Raw genomic sequence first — 7,005 nt, 5'->3', positions numbered from 1 at the left:
AAGGGGCTGACTAGGCAGGCATCCTTATGTGCTACGGGAACGAAGAAGCAATGTGGGAACTTATTCATGTGAGTGATTCAGACTCTCCATAAAAGAAAGTTTCTCAACTACTCAGAAATATTTAGAAATTCTTTCTAAAGAATGATCTATAACCAATGATTGCAATTGTAACAGCTCACTGCACTGAGAGTCAGGGAGGGGTGGTTTCTCAGTGGAAAATCTGGCTGCTTTTACAGAAAGTAGGAGGGAAACAGCAACATCTGGACCCACTCATAATCTATATGTTCCTCTTGGACAAGCACACTGTACACTGGTATATTAAAAGGTTTTGTTCACGGTTAGAAGCTCATTTAATCCAGTGTTTCCCAAATTTATTTGCTCTGATGTTATGCCTTGCAATGTGTCTATGGATGAGAGGCTCCGAATCCAACTTGAACAGTCTTAGGTGTCGAGAGGAAAGTGTGCATATTTCTTTCCTGCTCTCATTGGCCTGCCTGTCAGTCTAGATGGAGTCTGCCAGCATAGGGATAGCTTCACTCATCTCTTTCTGTGGAACAAGCGACCCCCAAACTTAGTGGCACAAACATGTTTTATTTTGCTCATGGATTTTGTGGGTCAGAATTTAGACAGTGTGCAACGGTGTTGGCTTTTCTCTCTTCCACAACGTCTGGGGTCTTATCTGGGAAAACTCAAATAGCTGAGAGTGACTTGAGTGCTTGGGTTGAATCACCTGAAGGCTTTTTCATCCGCCTGGATGGTGCCTGGGCAGGAGGACTAGACAGCCGGGTACAGCTGGAATAGCCACACGTGGTCTCACCCTCTAGCTTGGGCTTCCTCACAATATGGTGGCCTCAGGGCAGACCAGTGGACAAAGGGGAAGCTGGATGGCTGTTTAGAACCTGGTCTCAAACACCATTTAGCATCACTCCTGCTACTCTGTATTGGTCAAAGCAGTCACGAGGCTGCCCAGATTCAGAAAAGGCAGAGACCCTGCTTTCTGACCATAGGAGGGTCAAGGAATTTGCAGCCATGTTTTAACACTGCTTTGCTACTCATCCCACCTGCCTTTAAAAAAGTCTTCTGCCCTCACCCTGGAAGGCTGGGCTCCTTTTTGGCCTGACTCCTTGAGTCCCAGGCAGGTAGACCTTTTCATTACTCCAACTTGGGAGCACGACAGTGGCCACTTGCCTTCTCCAGAATGTTGTAGCCCTTCTCTTGCAAATATTGATCACCTCTCAGGGCATGCCTCTGATATGTTACTGGGTGAGGATGGGGGCGTACAGGGGACTTTCCAGGGAGGGTTAACTTTGGCTGCTATGGCAAGAGCCTCGTGTGGAGTTTTCCCATTGCCTTCCATCCATCTGTGCATTAACCCTCCGGATGAGACAGGGCTGGCCACCTTTCCCTCCCCTCGTCCCCAACTCTATGGCTCTGCCAAAATTTCAAAAGAGTATGTCATTGGTTATGGTTTTTGTGGGGCTCAGGGTGAACTGCCAGCTCTACCACCTGTAGCTGAGTGAAAGAGGGCAGGTTCGTAAAATCCTCCATGCCTCAGTTTCCCCATCTGTAGGCTCGTTGTGAGAATTAATGGAGTTAACACATCAAAGCAACCTAGAACAGTGCTTGACAAAGCATCAGCAGTTTATTAACAGGAGCTCCAATGATTGAGAAGCTGTATAGGGTCCCAGTTTGAATTCTCCCAAAAGCAGAGCCAAGAACAAGGATTTGAGTGTCAGTCTGTGTGGTAGGTCATCTCCCACATAGGTAGGATGGTCAGGGAAGGGGACAAGCGATGGCAGTGCATTACCAAGCCGGTGATGCGGGGGCTGCTGGAGCGTGGTCCTGCTGGGACTCTGGGAAAGGACAAGGCACAGGCCTGCAGACCTAGCCCTCAGGATCAGGGGAGCAGGATATTCATGGACCTCCCTCCATCAGTTGGTGGGTGAGGGCTGCTCTGATGGGGCATTAATTACGTGGTACTTCTAGCTTACCTTGCACGCAGGAGGAGTGGTCTCTGGCAGCCAAAACCGCCTCGGCCATGGATGCAGCTGCTGGCAGCTGGACATCGTCTGCTCCATAAAGTATTGTCACGATTATTGGGAAGAAGGATGTGTAGTGCCAGAGGGCCGCCTCCAGACCCTGATAGCCCATGGCCCAAGTTCCAGCTCAGTGCTTCATAGCTGTGTGTCCTTGAGAATATCACTTAAACTTTCTGTTTCTCCGTTCTTTTCTCTGTAAAATGGGGGTCATCATACCTATGGTGAGAATTAAAGGACTCAATAAGTACAAAGAGCTTAAAACAGCACCTGACATATCGCAAGTACTAAAAAAAGCGACAGTACACACATTTATCATCAATGTACTTAAATGACCTTATTATTAAATGTTGATAAGTATTATAAATAATGGATTATCATTAAACAATTATATGCAATTATTGAATAATTGCTAATTACTTAATGTGATAAATTATATACTTACATAATTATTTGATTCTATTTTATAATTATTTAATTTTATAATTATATTAATCATTCCATTGATTATATAATTATTAAATAACTGTATTATATAAGTAACTCAATACAGTCGTCCCCCCTTATCCGTTCCAAAACCATCAGTGGACGCCTGAAATCCCAGACAGTACCAAACCCTATGTATACTACGTTTTTACCTATACATACGTACCTATGATAAAATTTAATTTATGAATTAGGCACAGTAAGAGATTAACAGCAATAACTAATAATAAAACAAGAGCCATGATAACAATATACTGTAATAAAAGTTATGTGAATATTCTCTTTCTCTCTGATCACTGAAATGGCTACTAAGTGACTGATGGGTGGGTAGCACATAGCGTGGCTACACTGGACAGAAGGATGACCCATGTCTTGGAAAGGATGGAGTGGGACAGCGTGAGATTTCATCATGCTGCTCAGAACAGCGTGGAATTGAAAACTCATGAGTTGTTTATTCCTGAAATTTTCCATTCACTATTTTTGGACCGTGGTTGACTGTAGGTAACTGACATCACGGAAAGTGAAACTGTAAACAAAGGGGGACTGCTGGAATTATAATGCAATTATTAAATAATTGTAATTTCTTCTGTGCTCTCTGTTGGTGCCGGCATACACTGGTGCTCGGTTAATGTTTGTTGAGAGAGTGGACAGTGAATGTATGTAGGTCAGGGCTCTGGGGGTGAAAGCCGCAGTCAGTGAGAGAGGCTGCCATAGAACAGGAACGTGAAAATGCGGGGCCCTTTTAGAGGAAGACAGGGCTCTAGGAAACAGCATAGTCAAAGCTGCCTGGCACATAGTAGGTGCTCAAGACATGTCAGTTCACTTCCTGGCTCCTTCTCCCTGTAAAAAGTGGAGAAATGAGAGTTTTCGTGAGGCTAAATGAACCCATGGAAGTCTTGCAGCCAAAATTGTTTTGAGTATGTTTACAGATCTCTGCTTCCCTTCTGGTCTTCTGGAGAGAAAACTCTAATTATAAGCTCAGTTCTTGCCTTCTCCTCTCTTCCTAGATGGATTGTTTTTTTGCTGGAGAGAAACTACATTAATCTATAGGATAAAGAAAGGGTGGGGGGGGGCACGCCAGGAAATCAAAGAAAGTACTACACTTGAGTGCGGAGGGAGTTTTAGGATATCAATGATGGTGGCACATAGGAAAGGAAAAGGCTATTTACAAGTGCTGTGATGGGCTATCTGTGGGGCCTACCCCTTCTCAAGACGTGAAAATAGGGGAAATGAGTTAACTTGAAAGTACACCTGGTTGTGGAACTATGTTTTAGCAAGAGGAACATTTCTGAGATTGAGCCCCGTGGCACCTGGCTTTATAAGGGTCACACACATGCATCAAGTGCCTGGTACCTAGCAATCATCCTCCCCTTCACCTTTTCATAAATTATAAGGACCAGAGGGAGTTGGAAAGAATAAAGAATCTGGAAACCAAAAATCTCTCCGAGAAACATAAGAGGGAGGGACCCTGGCTGTTTTTTTGAAGAGCTTTTTGGGGGAGCGGGGGGTGGGGTGGAAATCACAGTGCATTAGCAGACTCAGATGTTATCTCTCTGTCCATCATTTCCCTTCCTGCAGCATCTGCAGCAGCCTTTCTTTTGCCCTCCTCCCTCCGTCTGAAATGAGGCATTGAGCAATCCAGCCAGTTAGAAATCCTGAGCCCAGAAATAAAGTGACTGTTGCTTTGGTGTTCTTGCACGTTTGCTCTGGGTCCTGGCAAAGGCAGAAGGCAATGTTTGGAGGAAGCAGATGGCCTGGTCTACTGTACATTTCAGAATATTTCAACTGCAAGGCTGGCTGGAGCTGTTGCATCACTGGGTCAGACAGGGCCACAGGACAGTGGCAGGGACCCCTGGGGGCTGAGCACTGGGCAGCAGGCTCCGTTGTCCAAAGGCAGGTCTAGAGGGGAGGTGAGGATGGCATTTGGAGATGAGAAGGAGAAAGGGGGAACATGGTGGGAAAAGTGCCTGTATTCTTACTCACGTCCAGTATGGGCTGATGCAAAGGGCATATCTCTGGGCTCAGAAGTCAGCGAGACCTGGATTTAAATCTTGACTTGGTCAGTGATTAGCTGTGGGACACTGGGTAAATGACTTCCCTTCTCTGAATTTCAGTATCCTTGGCTGTAAATTATCCATTATTCCTACTTCATATAGAGACTGTAAGGATTAATTGCCTTGACTTCCTGGGGTAGTTAAGAAGATTAAATGAGGTCATCTGTGTCAAGTGCTTAGACAAGCACCCAGCATACAGCAAGCACTAGAGAAATGTTAGCAATTGGGATGATTCTAGTGACATCATTACAATGACAGTAATGATGGGGAAACACAGCTCAGCACTCGAGGTAGAGTGCTTCTCCCTATGGGCAGGTGATGTGGGCACCAATTTGGGAGAGTGCTTAGTGAGTGTGGAATTGATCAGAGGGAGCTAGGAGATTTTCAAACGGGCCTGTCTGTTAGTTCTATTTGAACATCTACCTGAGCAGACACTGTTCTAAGCTTGTCATGCTGGATGTCTTCTGTTGGCTCCAGTAAGCACCCCGTTCTCTCCCTAGGAGGCTGAATTCCGTGGACCACTAACAGGCTCCCTTGCCCGCTGACTTCCAGCAGAACTCAGGCAATGGGAACCCCCATCAGAGATCAGAGGGAAGGAGGAGAGAGAGGTCAGTGTTGCTTCTATCTCAGTTTTCTCCCAGTCTTCCTGAGTTGGCTCTGTCCCTCCTAATGCGACAGACTCTATGTGACTTTTCCTGGGTTCCAGTAACCACTCCTTCCCCTTGTCCCTTTGGGAATTACTTTTGGGTGGTGACAGCTCTGCTGTTGCCAATCCTGGTTCTTGCACTGTATCTTCTGGTTCCCTTAGATCAGGTGTCAGAAAAGCGGGCAAATCTGGCCCACCACTTGTTATTGTCAATAAAGATTTATTGAAACGCAACCACACTCATTCATTTACATATTGTCTGTGGCTACATTTGTGCAACTGTGACACAGCTGAGTAGTTGGAACAGAGACTGAATGGCCCCCCGCCCCCAAAGCTTAACATATTTACTATCTGGTCCCTGACAACTTTTAATTCATCTTCATGAAGGGAGGGAGAGTGTCTGCTCACTATTAAATCTCCATTTAGTATGTGCTAAAAAAATATGTCCTGATGAGTAAGTGAATGCTTACTGCCCAGTAGGAACCAGGCTAATCATGCTTCCTAAGGCGCTGTGTGATCCATGTGGCAAGCTGTGACAGGGACACGGGGGCTGAGGGGATGGAGACAGAGGGCACCAAGGGGGGTTTGGCGGATCCCTGATGGAGGAAGATGGAGGTGGCCGGGGGCGAGGCGTTGGGCTGGGGCCTGGAGACTGGGCTTGGCGTGGGTGGGAGATGGGGGCTGATCCGTAGGTCTCTGGAAGCAACCAGGACCTTACTACATGGCTGAGCTTGTATAGTCACAAGGAAAATGACGGATTCCAAACAGCTGCACTTGCCTGGCCCCGCTAAAGGTGCAAGACCCCCGGTCAAGACAGTTGTACTCAAGACAAAGCTGCTTTTCGGAAGTCTCAGCGAAGGTGTGGGATTCAGGCAGTTCTGAAACTCAAGGTAATTCCTTTAAATGTGCCTTTCATTTCCTGAGTGTGACGTTACTTGAGAGCACTTCCCTCCGCCTCAGGCGTGGAAACTTGTGGGCACCAGAGGTCAGCAGCTGCCCCCTCAGATCCTGCCCACAGCCTGGGCCAGGAAAGGCTGGGGGTGGGCAGTGCACTCTGCCCACCGCTGCACGTGTGTGATAGCGCGACCTCTCTGACCCTCATTTTCCTCCCCTGGCAAATGGGGCGAGAAGCCACAGTGAGACGATGGTTTTTTTTTAATTAAAAAATATTTTTAATTGCAGTTGACATACAATATTATATTAGTTTCAGATGTACAACATAGTGATTAGACATGTATATAACTTATGAAGGGATCACTCCGACAAGTCTAACACCCATCTGACACCAGGCATTGTTACCCCGATATTATCTTAGTCCCTTCCCCTTTTTCACCCACACTCCCCACCCCCTTCTGGAATTATGGTTTGTGAAAGGAGCTTGGGGGCTGCAGAGTAAGTCCAGGGTCAATGGGCTCGCTGGCCCCGGCGGTGCCCAATTAACGCTGTCCTCTCCCCCACCAAGGGAGAAGGTGTTGGTTGAAAGAGAGTGTTTTCTTGACTTTTAGGGTAACCACCTCCCTGCTTTTCTTTATGCTTTTACTACCAAGTAGCAGCCCCTAACCACGTGCCTACTTTTGGGAAATTACAGAAATAGGATTATTTAGTGTTTCTTTGTGTGTGTGTGACTCCCCTCACTCACCATTATGCGGTAAGCAGCACCCCTGCTTCTCGGGTGCGTCTGGGGTCATGCATTCATTTCCATGCGGTATTACATCCCATGGTGCGACTACATCGTGATTATTCCCTTCTTCTGTGGATGGGCGCCTGGTTTGTTGGCTGCCAC

Source organism: Rhinolophus sinicus, linkage group LG11 (genome assembly GCF_036562045.2).
Source record: "Rhinolophus sinicus isolate RSC01 linkage group LG11, ASM3656204v1, whole genome shotgun sequence".
Lineage (NCBI taxonomy): Eukaryota > Metazoa > Chordata > Mammalia > Chiroptera > Rhinolophidae > Rhinolophus > Rhinolophus sinicus.
Note: the sequence above shows the minus strand (reverse complement) of the source record.